The sequence below is a fragment of the Mustela nigripes genome, chromosome 5 (genome assembly GCF_022355385.1).
Source record: "Mustela nigripes isolate SB6536 chromosome 5, MUSNIG.SB6536, whole genome shotgun sequence".
Taxonomy (NCBI): domain Eukaryota; kingdom Metazoa; phylum Chordata; class Mammalia; order Carnivora; family Mustelidae; genus Mustela; species Mustela nigripes.
In genome coordinates this window covers 77,742,668-77,760,090 of record NC_081561.1, presented here as the reverse complement: position 1 = coordinate 77,760,090, position 17,423 = coordinate 77,742,668, and the positions used below count along the sequence as shown (strand labels likewise).

At 36.5% G+C, this 17,423-nt stretch overlaps 1 protein-coding gene across 5 annotated transcripts in view; it reads left to right on the top strand.

The window, feature by feature from the left end:
- Positions 1-17,423, top strand: part of PTPRK (protein tyrosine phosphatase receptor type K) — a 554,520-nt gene that overhangs the window by 181,181 nt on the left and 355,916 nt on the right. The gene's annotated exons all lie outside the window — the stretch shown is intronic.

Here is a 17,423-nt window from a genome sequence, read left to right as displayed (position 1 = left end):
ATTTACTAATCATGCATTAGTGAATTTATATACTTTCTTTTACTTTGCATTCTTACACAAGTAATTTGAGGTGACTTACCTCCAAGATAGTTATCCAAATAGCAAAGATAAATAAGGAAAAAGACTCCTGGTATGTAAGAATGCAAATATGATTATAAAATCCAGTGTGTAGCCAATGAACCTAAATGTTTCCACCACCAAGGCCTACATTGTTGTTCTAGTTGAACATCAAATTAGTTACTAAACTTCCTGGCACTAGCTTGAAAAGAAAACACATAAATTAGTTACCTGCTTTTTTCTACACTACTTTAAGTGGAACGCAAAGCCTTTCCTAGTTAGTATTAAATTCTAAAACTGGGGTCAAAGAGGAAGGCATAGAATATAAAGCAGTGGTTCTTATTTTAAGGGGATTAATCCTTCTAAGTATCTTAAAAAAATGTTTTTCTTCAGAAAAATTAAAGAGAATTATGGGTTTTCTTCCAAGAAAATGAATTTAGGGTTGTGTCAACATAATTTTGTTCCAGTGTGCCTTTTGGTACTTGTCTACAGTTATCTGTGTTGTAAATGGTAAATTTTCTTTGAGGCTGAATTTATTACTAAGTGAGCCAAGGCAGCGTGTCTCAAACTACAGTGTGTAGGCATAGTCTCTGAAAATTTTAAAAATTGGAGCTTTTATTTTATGAGCCAAAAATTCATATATATTTAAGATGATCTGGATGATTAAGGAATAATTCAGAGAAATTATTTATATTTCTGCTGATGTTATATTTTTGTTAAACTTTGCAAATCTTTGCTAAAGTATGAATTGTATCATACTTTAGGGTACTCATGAAGGTTTAACAGTGGTTCAAATAGATAAAAGTGATGGGAGAATTTAGGTACTATGTGGCAGATAATATATGTCATAAGCATAGGAAACTTAAAATAAGTAAACTGTGATATTTAAATCAGCTGATGTACTTTTTAAAATCATATATATTGTACAGCTCCTGAATTTATACATATGAACTTAAAAAGCCTTGTTAACAACAAATATAATAATCATGAAAAAATTTCAGTAAGTGGCTTTAAGTTTTTCTTATTATTGTAATTTGGAATGTGTTATTAAATTTTTTGGTTCATCTTAAGCATGGGTCAGTGGCTAAAAATCACTATCAAAGAAAAGTAACAAATATTATAATAACAGTGACTCAACTGATGTTTCATTGTGATCAAAATGAAAAGAATCCAACCCAAAATGGAAATGTAAAGTATAAAACAAATGAGTATATATATTTTCACTATTAATAATGTAATACTTGCAACATTGATTTCACAAAACAATAATTTATTATGCTAAATAAATGTTAATGAAATTTTATTGATTTTTTACATTTGTTTGTATGAATGAACTTATTATAATAATATAATACTCAGAGATTATCTGTTTGCAAGTTAACACTAAGGTCTCTGAGAAAGTTTTCCTTTTTAAAGCTTGGTCTTTTACTCATGTTTGAGAACACTGAATCAGGACTTTTACTCTTAAACGGTTTCATGTCCATAGAGATTTAACCGAGCATGCTTTCTTGCACATTTAGAGGTTTTTAAGGTAAAAGTAATAATGCTTACCCAGTTGCTGGGTCTGCTAGAATGAGCACTCCTTAAGGAAACCAACATAGTGAGACTGGTGCTTGAAAGAAATGTTCATCAACAGCAAAAGTCTGGAAACCCTGTCTGGTCTCATGTTTATGTTACGAGCCTTATGGGTTTACTCTGACACTTCAGACCCATGGGCTCTCTGCTATTTTTACTGATTTGATAGAGAACCAAGAAATAGTTTATACTTAGACAAATGGACTTATTTTAGGAGGAAATTCTAGCCACAGGAGAAATCTTAGCCTTCTTGTAGGTCATCTGAACAAATCTATTAAGTTTGTTGAATTAGATTTCTCAGGCTCCTACTTTTTTCCTTTGCCGAGCTCCCTAGCCTGCCTCTGTCCTGCCACCACCCCCCAGGTCTGGTTTTTTTCTGGAGGGCGGTTAGGGTAGGAATTGTGACCTTTGCATTTCATTCCAGATATGATCCTGGATAACCAGAAAAGTGGGTGAAACCACTCTTTACATCACTACCCTAAGGAAATTGATCCTGAGGCCATTTCTACCTGGAAAAGAAGAATTCAGAGGCCTGATGCTGTGACTGCCCCCTAAGTTGGGAGCTTTTCCAAACTTAAGGAAGTCCTTAGCCCCAGGGCCTTGCTGGAAACCCAGTGCTGATAAGCAGGGTGAATTGCTTCACACAACAGATGTCACTGAAGCTGTTTTGTCACCATGAACTTACTTGTTTGTTAGATTCTCATTTATTTATTTTAATTTTTCAGGTGTAGAAGGATATTTATGAGCTTTTCTGTGTTCCAGTAGGCATTTTTAGCCCAAAACTACTGTGAAGAGGATAATCACAATGATGTTTCCATCACATTTAGTTCCAGTTTTGCCCCTCCGGATACATATGTCTGTTTTAGCAGCTTGTCAATTTTAAAAAATTTTCCGGAACATGTTGTTTTTTCAGCTGAGTGTTGATCAGAGTAAATATACACATACTCAACAGGGAATTTTGGGTTCGTATTTGAAAAAAATCAATCAGGAGATGGCTGTTCAGATTCAAAGATGGGTTTAGAGAGAGGGTCAAAGAGATGGATCCTTCGAGCTACCCAAACTAGTTATGTGTGCTTGTGGGTGGCAAGATTAAGTGGCTTTCATCCAGCTGCAGACAGAGTCTGTTGTGGGGTCTTGGAAGTCATCCAAATTGTTAATTGCTATTGAAATAATGTTTTGGTAGAAGATGGTAAGAACATTCTTAGTTATCAGAGCTAGCCATATAAGTTAGAGGCTTATGAATGAATTTCTCCCTTGTCACCTGTAGTTTTTCTATCCCTATTAGTGATAAAAAGATTTGCAACGAGATTGTTGTATTCTGTGTTCCATAGTAGTGTATGGTGTGACATTAATTTGATTAATTATATTTACTGTTATATTATGTTTCTAAAGCATTTAAGATTTTGTTGAAATGTTTATATAAAGCAAAAAACAAAAACAAACAAACAAAACTCTTCATCCCTCAATAGCGCTGTGGAATCTGTATGCAGACGATTTATAAATGTGTTTATAGCCAAAATCTTTCCTTTGAGATCTGGAATCATATATCCAACTGCCTACTTGACATCTTCTCTGGTATGTCACAACAAAATTAATGCCTCTTCTTTTTCATACGATATTTATTATTCTTTTTGGCAGCCATTCCTATATGTGGTGGATTTCTTGCCTTTTGAGTTCTCATGGTCTCAGTAGCAAGTTGAACACTACCTTTCCAGCCATCCTTATGGTTATGAGATCAACAGGTGACTACATCTGCACCATTCAGGCAACCCAAAGAGCTTTGATTAGGAAACTATTGACTGCAGAACAGAGGCACCATGAGGATTTCCTTTTGCAGGAAGTGGAAGCATAGACATTTAGAGGCAGCAAAGTCTAGGATCCAGCCTGGATATTGGGAGTGATGTTATCTGTGACAGTCGTGGGTCCCCATTGGAGGGATCCTAGAGTATATCTTGGTCATTATTTGGGCCTCCTGATATCCTTTAATAATGTTTTTTTGTTCTGTTTTTTTTTTTTTTGCTGAAAATGATACAGTAGATTTTACTGTTTAAAATAAAGAACTTAAACTGATTCCCTCGCTGGCCCCCCCAATTGATCCTTATCCAGTGTCCCAAGACTCAAGGAATGTCACTACTGTCTATCTGGATTTATGAGCGAGAAGTATAGTTGTACATTCTGAGCACCTGTCTCTTCTTCACTTCCACACTTCATGCAACACCAAGTCTTGCTAATTTTTACATCTTTTATAGGTTTGGTATGGTTGCTTCACATCATCCCCATCATCTCCTACCTGAATTAAATATATATATATATATATATATATATACATATATATATGTGTATATATATATATATATATTCACTGGGGTGCTGCAGTTGATTGCTCACTCTCCCCCATCAGCCATGTATTCTATGTAGATGTAGCTGGAGTGATTTTCCAAAATCTGACTTAGGACACTAACCTCTGCGTCCCCCAGCTTGAATTTTTTTTTTTTTTTAATGTTCTGTAACATTTAAAACTCCATATATTTGTCTATAAGAACTTCTTGGACTTTTTATTTTCTGCATCTCCATCCTCATTGCTCTCATTTTCTCCAGTCCAGCCAAACATTCAGTCCTCTTATTTGTTATAATCTGCCCTGTTCCAGGTCCTTTGCGCTACTGGTCTCTACCACTTGAAATGATCTTCTTTCTTCTCGTCTTCTAATAACCTTCATTCTTCAGACCATAGATCTGACTTCTTTTTCCTGGAAATACCTTCAGGCCTTTTGGATGAGGTCATATCTTTGCATTATATGATCCTATAACCAGCCTCTCTTTTATAAAGGTTGGCACAGTTTTGTTTTGGCGTATGTTTGTTGATGCTTTGCTCATTTGTGTCATACCTTATTGATGTGGAAGAAGCCCCATCGAAGGAAAAGTACTAAGATTGTATTTGTTAGAGAACTTTAAATGCATGCTTACTAGGTTTTCCATGTAGTTTGAAAATATTTGAGTTATATTACTTCTTTGTAAACTAAACTTCTTCTTCTTCTTCTTCTTTTTTAAAGATTTTATTTATTTATTTGACAGAGGGAGAGAGATCACAAGTAGGCAGAGAGGCAGGCAGAGGGAGCAGAGAGCTCGATGTGGGGCTCAATCCCAGGACTCTGAAATCATGACCTGAACTGAAGGCAGAGGCTTAGCCCACTGAGCCACCCAGGTGCCTCTGAACTAAACTTCTTACTCACTTTTATAGTCAGTATAATAAAGCAAAAGGTTATAGTATTAGATTTGGATTGAGATTTGAATAAGTTACTTAACTTTTCTCAACTTCATATTCTATGTAATTCTTAGCAATTTACATATCCATTTTCTTTCTCATTGGAAGGTTGGATTGTATCTTACTAGATATTTTTATAGGATTAAGCAGTTCTATTAATTAATATATTCCAGTTAGACTCCAACATCATTTCCATTAATGGAATATCTGCTAATATAGGTCACTATGCAAAAAGTCATAATGAGAGGCAATAGACCTTAAGAAGTTTACCATTGAGTTTGGAAAATTCAGCACATAACACTATGAGGTAGGAAATGTAAAATTTGTGAATCACCTGCAGAGTTGTATGATCAATTATAGGAATTCATGGAGAAGGTGGAAATTGAGCTCCCTAGGGAAGAAAGAGAGACTACCAGCCTTCTAAGTAAAAAGGTGGGATAAAAAAATGCATATTATAGCATTATGAATTATGAACTATGAATTCATGCTGGTAATTCATGGCAAATAAGCAGTGCAAGATTTCTGTGGATCAGATATGAGGATTTTGAGTATCAGTTAGAATGTATTGCCTTATCTCTGTCTAGGCATATGGTCTATTCTTCAACCAATAGATTTGTGTTGCATCTAATTTGATGTAGATCACCATGACTGGCATGATCACTGCCAGCTCATGGTCCTTGAGGCTTTAGTCACTGTGTGTAGGAACTATTTTTTTTTTTTTAATTACCTTCTTTTTGAAAGTCATGTAAAGAGTTCTTCGGGAGATATATGATAATACTGTAGTTAGAAGAAGAAAATGTTGGAACATATTCTTCTGGTTATTCTCAAGGAGAGAAATTTGATCTTATTCTGTGTACTTAAGGTATTTCCATTTATCTTAACTTGCTGAAAGTGCATCTTCATAGTAGATTGAAAGATCTGAAAATCAAAATTTTGAAATTATTAAAAATTCTCTATTTTCCCTAAAGGAAAGTCCCTCCTTCTTTGGGGGAGGTTGGGAAACACCTGTGCTGGATTGTTGGTCAGAGTTCTCACTGTTATTTTGGCTGGAACTGTTTTCTATTTTTGCTTCTACAGTACACCCCAGAGGGAAATTTTAAAAAGTTAGTGTGGGAACTGAAACTCTACGGTTTCTCAATGTTTGTGTTCATCCATTGAGCCTTAAGTTAGCATTTATGAAAACATTCAAGTACAGTCCTAAGATGCTCTCGGGGCAAAAAGAGCACTCTTGGAATGGAGGTCACTTACATGATGCAGCTCTTCTGATTATGTTTAAAAGGAAGGTTTCGTTGGAGGAGTATCCTAGGGTGATTGTATTTGCTAAGAGGAAGTTGAATTAATTGTCTGCCAACAGAGAAGAATTTGTATGTTGTTCTTTTCCTCACCATTGGCCAGTATGGCATTTTACAGCTGATCAGGTGTGTGTGTGTGTTTGTTTGTTTGTTTAAATAACAGCTGGATTGGCAGCACCAGAAATGGAATAGCTTGGCCTAAGCTAGAGTAATATGATTCGGTATTTTACTTTGCTCTAGTATAGGGAACCACTAATTCCACTAGAACTACCTTAAATTAATGTAGGCTTAGGAGAGCTAGTAATTAATGGATGGGTCTCTGGTGTTATTTTATTTTATATTATATCCTCAAATTATAGATGTCTAAACCTCTTGTGAACAAAAACACCAATCTCAACATTTGAGGTGATGCTACTGTTCTCTTTTGCCTTTTTGTCTCCCGGGACCTCAATTTCTTTTATCATATTTGGATGGTTTGTGAAGCTACTTGGGAAGACAGAAAATAAATATAACCCCATTTTCTGTAAAATTCTGTCCTTCCCTCTGTTGTCCTGTCTTCCTGAATCTTAGACTTTTCAGTGTAAGCAGTTTGTTATTCTCTTCTCTCACGGGGACTCTTTTTCCTTTCTGTAAACTCAGTTTCTTAACTTTTTTCCCTCATGTTTTATGCTTTCATACCATTTTGGTTTTCTTTTCCTTTATTTGTTATGGGCTTCTAAGAGAGGCACTGTTTTCAAAAACAAGTAGATAGATTTTTGATTTAGATAATACTCTGTAAATAAGAAAAAGTAGGAACATGGATTTACTTTGCTATTTCCCGTTTCTGTAATCCCTGCAACAGTCCTCTCAAACAGTATTTTTTATGATAGCTAAAATACTTATCTCTTCGGGCCTCACATTTTCATCGGTAGAATGGTAGACAGGAGGCATGGATGGTTGGGGTGGGTAATGTCAGAGCCAGGCAGCAAAATCAGGTCTCTGGCTTCAGAGCACAAATTCTTAAGCCATTTCACAGCTAGGAATATGCTTTTATTTGGGTGACAGTGGGGGATATGCTATGCTTTCCTTTTGAACCTTTTATGACGTGTCTTCTAGTGTAGTCAGGAACTTTTGTGGTTTTTGTACTTTGATAAAGGAAGCAACTTCCTTGATTTGTCAGCTGAGTTGCTCCTGTAACTTGATTCCCCTTGAACCTGAGAACTCAGTTGAGAAATTTTGCTCAACCTGAATTCTTCTCTAATTGATCATTACCTGCTAATTGCCTTTTCAGGAATAGTTGTTATTATCTCTTTGAATGTTGACTCAAATAGAGACAGTTCTTATAATATGTTAAAATAAATTTTTGCTCTCTTCTGACATACTGTGATTATGAAGTAGAGTATTTTGACTTTGAAAAAATATATTTATATGGAAATATAGAGCACTGAACAGGCTTTCACTACTAACTATAAGTTCTGGCCTTCTATTATTAACAGGGCTCAGTATATCCAGACAACAGGCTGGAATTGTTAGTATGATATTTAGCCGTTAGACAGTTTCCAGAGAGCGCAGGCTGTACTACCTTCTCTTACCTTCCACCGTTCTTTCCAATTTGGGTTCCTTTGAAAAGGCAAGTGATTACAAAATTGGCTACAGGACAAAGACTCCTTTACTTTTTGGGATAATGTAACTCTGATTATTCTCTTAAAGTTGCTTTTCATTTTAGCAACTACTTCTCAAAACATTTCAGTACCACAGTACATAAAAGCTAGGTAGGTTGGAGAGCTATGGGGTAAGTGCCAGGATTTCAGAAATTCGACAAATCTAAGAGGAGATCTTAAACTTAGATCTGTGGTTCTTTACAGTTGTTGGTAAACATGTGTGTGTATGTGTGTTTCTGGGGAAAGTATTCTATGTTTACATGAGATTTCAAAAATAATGAAGAAAGTAAGAAAAGAAGGTTAGAGAGGAATAGAAGGAAAGAGCTGAGAAGGAGGGTTGATACACTGGGACATGAGGGGTTGGGTAGGTTGTAAACAGAAAGCTTGAGAAAGGTTCAAGCATCTGCGAATTGGAAGATTTTAAGTATATTACTCCATAACATTGTCATCTCATTTTTTATCTCTGAAAATGTTCTTTTCCTACATTTTCCAGTTTGATTTTACCTACTATTTGATGGAAAAAGGAATGAATCTATCTGAAGGGACAAATAATAAGGACTTTAGCATGTCATGTAGATAATCTCACTTAGTCCTGAGAGCAGACTGCAACAGTTGAAAGATTTAAAGAAATGGAAACTAAGACTGAGAAAAGTTCAATTATTTGCCCAAACTAGACGATGGGAAAGAGGTAAGGAAAACCGGACTCCTGAAAGACCCTGGGGAGAAAACCCAGCAGATTGTGAAATCAACCTCTTCTGAAGAGGGGGCAGGTGGTATTCAGTAACACGTCTATTAATCCTCCTGCGCAGGTTTTCTATGGCCTGCAGAGGAAAGTGAAAGTTCTGGTGGTCAAAGAAAGTGTCAGGTAGATTCCTGCTTTTACTTTCTAAGATGTTGTAGGGGAAGGAGATTAAACTGTAGCACAGTGTTTGGTCCAGTTCCTAAATCTTAACATGTAGCAGGTAAACTCTCTACTCTGCCAAGAATTGTGCTAATTTTACATGAAACCTTCTTTTTAGTGTTTTGTGTTGTCTGAAAGTTTTAGCCGCTGTCCTATTTTCAGATGTCAGTTGGATACCTAGAACAAATACAAAGATGTTCTTCTCAGGATTACAAGAAACTTTATTCCTGCAGAATATATAAATGAAACAGTTTCATATTTTGCCAGGGCAATGGAAGGGACATTCTGGGGACAGAAATTTGTTGAAAATTGCATTCTGCTCAGATGCAAAGTCAGTAGTTTTGTATTGAAGTTTGAGAGACAAGTTTATTTTTCCCACCCTCATATTTTGTAATAGGTGTTTCATTCTTATGGAAACAAGTTATGTGACATAGGGAGTGAATTCCATTAGAAGAGAGGTATAATCTTAAGAAATAATAGGATGTGAAAGTTAGAGAATTAATAACAGACCATGCAAAAAAGTGAGAGCACCTATCTTGGCCTTACCAAAGTAACCTTCTAGGGGAATTGTCAAGATTGAGAACATTGTTTAAGATCATTTCAGGTTCTCTGTTTTTTTTTCTTCTTTGTTTTATATTTGAATTAAAGCCAACACAGTTACCATTTTTGAGATTCTTCCTTTTTTTGGCCTTCAATTCAATTCACCAAAAGTTTACAGCTACAAAAATCCCTCTGTTAGGTACAATGTGGGAAACGAAAGTTCTTGATCTTGAAAAGCTTACACTGGGGCTGGACAGATGCACAGATAGATACTGTTTATTTGGTATATAAGAATGCATTATAGAAGTGCTAAGGATATGCAGAACAGGAAATAACAATAAAGAGTTGTCAGATTTTTTTCATAAAGACATTCAGTTTCATACCAATGCTCTGGACATTGTTCTAGATTTTTAGATGAACAAGATACATGAATTCTGAATTTTTTGTTGAGTTTTTCACTCAAGTAAACAAATTCAGTAAGTGGCAAGTGCTGTGAAGGAAATAACAAAGAATGACATGTTAGAAAGAATCTTAGAAGGGAGTGCCTTGGGTGGTTTGGCAGTTGAGTGTCTAACTCTTGGTTTGGGATCAGAGCATGATCTCAGGGCCTTGAGGTGCAGCCCTCAGTTGGGCTCTCCACACAGAGCATGGAGCCTGCTTAAGATTCTCTCTCCCTCTGCCCCTCACTCCCCTGCTGATGTGCTCTCTCTCTCTCTCTCTCTCTCTCTCAAAAAGGAAAAAAAAAGTATCTTAGAAGGAACTACTTTAGTTAACAAGCCATGGAGCTCTTCACCAATAAGTGGCATTTATGCCAAGACCTGAACGATAAAAATAATCCAGTGGAGGGGAGAGTACTCCAACCTGAGACAGGCATAAGCGTGGATTTTTAATGGGCAGAAGGAAGCCTGGAGCATGTTGAGTGAGAGAAGAAAGGAGAAGGAGATAGCATGAGAGGAAGGCAGGGACCAGATTATATTGAAGCTGATAGGCTAGAGTGCAGAGTTTGGATTTAATTCTCATTGCACTGCACAGCTGAAAAAAGATTAATTGTATGTTTTGAGAAAATTGGATCTGGGTGTCTATAGAAAGCTATTGTAGGACTGCTAGTAGGGAGCCATGAAAGGAGTAGGGAATCATGAAACCTGTTGGGAGTGGTTCTAGTCGTCCCCCTGAGAGATGAGAGGAGTTGGATTAACTAGTGTAGATGAAGAGAAGTGGATGAATTGAGCACATGGTTTGGACATAGAGACCAAAGAAACTGCTAGTGGGTTATAAGAGGAACCTGAAGGTCAGGGAAAAATCAAACTGATTCCTAGGTTCTTAATTTTAGTCACTTGGTATATTATGTTGCCACCTAATCAGAGGTAGAAAAATGGGGTGAGGAGAAGAAACTTCAATAAAGGAAATGAAGCTGAAACATGAAAAAGTGGACAGTGACATTGTCTTTAGCACAAAGGTAACAGCAGCAGAAATGCTTAAGAGACATTAATTTTACAACAAAGAAATCACCCCAGATGAGCTGGGACCCCAAAACACAATTTCAGTTGTCACTGTTCTCTTTATCCAGAGATCCTGTTTGCTTCTTCTTAAGCTGTCTAGGCACAAAACTATGCTACTGTATAGCATCTCTGATTTTTTTCGTACCAATGGTTTCTGGCATGTTCTTTGTTCCTACTAGGAAAATCTCACTCAATGCCAAGAAGTAACTGTTTTGCACAGTGTGTTGGTGCTTTGTTAGCTATTCATAATGGTCCTTAGAACACACAAAAATTCTTATTAAGATAGACTATTACTTAAGCCTTTGGATTCTGGAGCTATATCTGGATAATTGGTCTGGATTTCTTAGTCTACATAATCATATAAACTATTCCCTATAATAAATCTCTTTCTGTGTATTTATGTGTGTGGTGTGTCCTGTTGGTTGTGTTTCTCTGATGAAGCCTGACTGTTACAATAGAATCTTTATATTTATATTGATATACAAAAATTCAGCATTTTTTGATTTTCATTCTCTGTCATCCCAGTGAAGACTTTCATTTCAGAGTACATCTTTATACCCTGCAGAGACTGAGCGAAGTAGACGTAATATAAATAAAATCACTGATAATGTTCTCATTAGATCATAAAGATAAAAAGGATTATGTATATTAATATTTAGTGGTTCTCCACATGTGGTCCTGGGTTTCTAAGACCCTTTTTGGGGTCAGCATGGTCAAAACTATTGTCATAATAGCAGTAAGATATTGTCTTTCCCTTTTTTCTCCAATTTTCTCATGGGTATATGGTCAAATTTCCCAGAGGCTACATGATATCTGATATTACAACAGATTGAGTGGATAAGTAAAAACAGGAACCTAGCTGTCTTCTATTAAGTCAGACATGAAAGAGATTTGCAAAAACGTAAAACAATGCTCTTTTCATTTTTAAAAATGATTATTTATTTATTTCATAGAGAAAGAGTATGAGCCAGGGGGTGGGGAGTGCAGAGGGAGAGGGAGAAGCAGATTCCCCAGTGAGCAGGGAGCCTGATGTGGGACTCAGTCCCAGGACTCTGAGATCATGGCCTAAGCTGAAGGCAAATTTTTTTTTTAATTTTACTTATTTATTTGACACACAGAGGTCACAAGTAGGCAGAGAAGCAGGCAGAGGAAGCAGGCTCCCTGCCGAGCAGAGAGCCTGATGCGGGGCTCGATCCCAGGACCCTGAGATCATGACCTGAGCCGAAGGCAGAGGCTTAACCCACTGAGCCACCCAGGCACCCCTGAAGGCAGATTTTTAACCAACTGAGCCATCCAGGCGCCTCTCTTCGTATTACTTTTTGTTTGTTTTAGAAAATATAGTAGTTTTTATAAAAACATGTTATTCAGATGAACATATAATGGATTTATTGTTGCCAATCCTAAAAGAATTAATAAGCCTTTTAAAGTTTCTCAGCTTGAATTTCTATTATGGTCAGGATTGAGGGTTAGAACTCATAGAAATAAAAGCTCTCTGAAAATGTCCTCAATAATTTTTAAGAGTATAAAAGTGGTCCTGAGACTAAAACATTACAGAACCTTTGCTCTCATAGAAGGTTTTTCATATACACAAGAGTGGCTCTTGTAAAAATGTTAAGAATGTACTTCCAAATATTATACTCTTTCATCGAACGATTCTGTCTGAAAGTACCACAAACCAGTTCCAGTTGTATTTTTTGCTGTTGTTTTGACATCTTCTGATAATTTCCCTCACATAAAGGTAAAGTTGTCACTGCCTTGTCATATGTTCCTATAACTGAGAGCTGATGTCTGTCTCCTCATTTATTCAGTCATCCAGATGACCAACTAATAGCTACTTACTGAACTTCTAACATGTAAGGTCCTCCTTCGGTGCTATACCTGTTTTCAGATCATTGCTTTTGCAGCTCCAAACCCACCCCTTATTACCTGCTCTGTGGTAGTGGAGGTTGACCATTGAAATGTTTCTCCTTTGTAGCTAGTGCAGCTTTAACACCATGCAGTTTGTCCTGCAGTGTGTTGTCGTTTGTCCATAGGGGGTGCTGAAGGGATTTTAGCAGGAAGGTGCTTCTACTCCTTTGAATTGGGATTCTATGTTAGTTCTTTTCATGCTAATATTGAAGAGCTGGCAGTGGCCCAGTGATGTGCACAGCTCATACAGCCCCTTAATGTGCTTCTGGCCCCAGCCCGGGCCTGCTGACCTCGCCATGGGCCTCCCTACATGCGCATAGCCCATCTCTGGCCTCATGGCACCCTGATGCATGGGAGTCTTTCCTGCTCATGGACCAGCTCTGGCCTGAGTGGCCCAGCAACCTCCTTCATCATCCAGTGGGCTGCAAAGCTACATCTTCTCTAAGGAGATCTGCTTCTCAGCAGCCTTCCTCCCCTTGCTACATCTGTCCTTTCTGTGCTGTTGTGGTTACACGTTAGGATTCTCTTTATAACTTAAGAGTTTCTCTTCTCATAGTTTATGATTCTTATATTACACTTTCACTGTTAGATTTTCTGTATGGCTTCTCTCTGCTGATGGGACTCTGAATAAATTAGGCGCTTTCTATCACTCTTCTGAGGGGGATAAACAATACCTGTATAAATTATTGAAAATTTGTACAAAAGCAGTGCATAATTAAGGGCCAGAACCAGGAAGGCAGACAGTGTATCAAAGAGCTTCAAGGCAGGGAAAGCTCAATAAGGACAGGGAGCTGAGGAAGATCAATGGGCAAGAGCTGGCAAGGGAGGAGCTGAAGGAGGCTTTCTTACGGAGGGCTGAGCCCGTTCTGGAGAAGAAACTGGCATGGTGTGTGGGGATAGTAGCGAGGGCTCTGTCAGACGGGAGAGATCAGAGGTGGTACGATGGCAGAGATCATGGAAGGTCGTCCGTACCAGGCTGAGAAGTAGACATTCCTTTCAGTTTTAGTTAACAGGGCACCTTCAGTGAATTCTAAATAAGAATCAACTTAACAAAAATATTATGTTAGTGTATTAAAGGATATATAAATAAAGGGTTTTAAAGTATGGAAACCTATTTATCATTCATTATTTTCTGTGCAGTTAATTCCATTTCCTGTGTTATTATGTTATTCCTAGAAGTATATCTTAAAGATAAGATTTTCATTAATACATAAATTCCATAGGACATAGTTTACTTATTCAGATATTAGACTATGGCATTTTTGAATATGGGACTTGTTTTCTTGGTTATTTTTAAATAAAAACTGCTATTTAGTTTACTCACTGCCCCCCTCTTTTAATGAATGTTAATAAGGAATGGTATTTGTATTGTGTTTTTTTGAAAGCCAAGGTGCTGTTAATCTGTAGGATACAAATAGGATTTATTTTTAAAAGGCAAATACCTATGTTCGTTTATTAAGTATTTATTATTATTTATTTGAGGTTACTTACATAAGATAGTCTTCACGCAGTCTCTCTTTTTTTAAAGTACAAATCTATTGCATGTTCATTATGGAACATTCAGTGAAGGCACATGAAAATAAGAAAAAGAGATGACAATTAATGGTCCCCTTTGACAATTAACTCTTTGTTATATATTCTTTTTTTCTTGTCATATGTGCATGTGTATGTGTACCTTTATGAATACACACATTTACCAAATTGTATTTAGTTTATATATATGGTTTTTCAAAATGGGTATAATATTTTACAACCTGCTTATTTTACTTAACATATTGTGAATATCTTCCACCAAGTGGTTTTAGTTATTTGTTTTTAATGACTGCAGAATTATTCATCAAATTGGTTTACCATAATCTTACATTGCCTGTTATTGGACATCTAAAATACTTTTGTTTTTCTTTGTTTTATTTTTTATTTTATACTTCTTAAAAGATTTTACGTTTAATTAATCTCTGCACCCAGCAGTGGGACTCAAACCCATAACCCTAAGATCAAGATCAAGTGCTGTACCGACTGAGCCAGCCAGGTGTCCCTGTTTTTCTGTTTTGAATAATGTCATGATGAGATGGACATCCTTTTTTAAGCTATATCTTTGTATGTATCCAGATTGTTTATCTAGTTTACATCCTTTGGTTTGGAGGATCAAATCCTCCAAATTGTGAGAGCATCTATTTCTTTTCAGGTTTTTGATTCTCATTGTCAGAATGCTCTCCAGAAAAGTTACACTTCTTAAAAAATATTATCATAAGCCTAATACTTTTTCTTTTATGACTTAAATGATATATTTGATACCTCTGTTGCTCCGGAGACCATAAGGAATATTTGTAAGGCCGCATTAAAGAAATCACATTGATTGAAAGTTACTACATAATGCATGTTTGGCACAGATGTTTCATTATTAAGTCTTGAGATAGGTAAATCACAACTAAATAGAACTGAACTCGTATTAGAAACCTGAGGGATTAGTTAGCTGGTGACAGAACTATAGCAAGTAAGCTTAAATTAGGACATAAAAGTGAGGGAAATGTATACCGTAGAATTTCCTGACTCTAAGTGTTACAGCCAGTTATTCTGGGAGACTGTAGGAGTAATTTTTAGAAGTTGATAAGAATAGCATAGTATTCTCTATGTTTGGGATGATGAAAGTAAATCTTATGTCAAATAGGCAGCTACTTTCGTGGTGCCTGCTGGGTAAATTGCCACTGTATGAAATCAGCTGGCAGAAGTGTTTGGTTGGCTTTTTGGTGCTAGTGCTTGCTTCTTCCTTTCTGGAGCCATGCAATAAATGCATATTATTTGATAACACTCAGAAAATGTAGCAATAATAAGATTGTATTGAAAGAAGTTCATTTAGCTTAAACATTCTATAGAAATGAAATAGCAGCACTTTTTTTTTTTTTTTAATTAACTTGTATTGAAATGCTGGAGTAGTTTGAGCAAGCTTTTATTTTGTGACTTTTGTCTTTTCTAATGATCCAATTGGTAATTCCTACAAATTAATATACTTTGCTCATCCCATTTCCTTAATAAGAAAATTATCATAGCTTAAAAGCGCAACTGGATGAAAATTGCTAAATGGTCTTAATGGCAAGTATCACAGTATGTAATTAAGATGCTTGACAAAGCATATTTTATGCCAAAGTTTATTTTATAATGGAAAAAAATAACTATTTGAAAGCCCATAAGTCAATTAAAGAACAGTACCTTGAAATTGACAGTCAGAAGCCATAATTGATAAAGACTTGTAAGAATAATTTAAACTCACTACTACCATAACATATCACTGAAAACAACAACAACAACAACAACAAACAACAACAAACAAATCTGTCTGGCAGTGAAGAATAAGTCACAGGTTTGTGAAGAAGCTGAGGTCCAATAACAGTAAGTAACTTGTCTAAAATTTTAGGCCTGGTCATTGGTCAGCTCTGCTTTGGTGAGTCTGAAAGACATCCTGGCAAAACAGACATGGACCTCAGAATGTGAGTATAACCAAGAATAGAGACATCCTGCTTGTATAAGTTGGGTTGGGATCCAGGATATCCTGTTTAAAAAAAAAAAAAAAAGATGTAATTTCTCCAAAAATATACATGACCAATTTATTCTATTACTCTGCCTGCAATCTGTGAGAATGAGGAAGAAATAAAAAAAGACAATTTCAGGTTACAAGAGAAGATGAATACAGAGAAAAATCAAGTGGAAGTAATATCAGTAACCACCACTATAGTAAACGTATTCTGCACTTTGCCTGGTAACTGGTAGTGTTATCATAGGAAATCTTTACATAAGTTCTGAGCTCTAGAATGGGAATTCATCAGATTTGAAATTTCAGTTTCTTAAGTAGTAAAAGTCCTCTTATCTGCCATGATTGAACTTGCTTTGGGGGTATATCGAACTAGTTAGACTGCTAATCAATGAATATTTAGTGTATAATGTGAAAGTGACTACCTTTTAAGGAGGGAACAGGTTTGATTGGTCAGGAAGAGAGGTCCGGGTGTAATCCTTGTAACAGTGGATTCTGTAATTCTACACCTAATATGTTCTGGTTAAAATTACATCCTAGGGGGACCGTTCTAGTAAAATTTTGCAGTCTACATTAAGTGTGACAAATAGGTATATTGACATTTTTGTGATATGCATCTTTCTTAAAATCCACAGTGATGTGAGAAAATCTGGTGGTTTTTTCTGCAGAGGTCCTTGGACTAATAGCAGCAGCTGATGTTCAAGCCCCATGTTTGTACTTATCACTAAGACTGTGTGTTTGAGGGTGGAACCGTGAGGTGCTGTGAGGTTGGCACTTCTTATGTCCTATGAGAGACAACCAAGAAATATTTATTAAATCAAAGGTAATGGAGTTAGACTAGTGTTTTCAAGGCAGGTTTCTTGCAGCTCCGAGGGGCTTAATGGAAGGACTGTGGCAGAATTGGGACCAGCGGCCATGGTGGTTAGCTGGTAGCTTAGTGGGCAAGACGTAAAGAAGTAGGCGAATCCACCACGTGTCAGATTCTTAGATCTAAAAAATTGACATTTTCAACTTCTCTCCTCAACAGGTACACTGCAAAGTATCCTTATTCCTAAACTTAAGATCAGAGTGGTTAGTCACCCAGGTTATGTAAATGATGATCTTGGGATCTGAAATAAGAAAGGATTGTGTCGACACTTAGTTAAGCCTGCAAGACTAGTATGATAGGGAAAGGGAAGGATGCTCCCTCTATGGAAGCCAGGCTGAAAAGGTATTGCACCCAT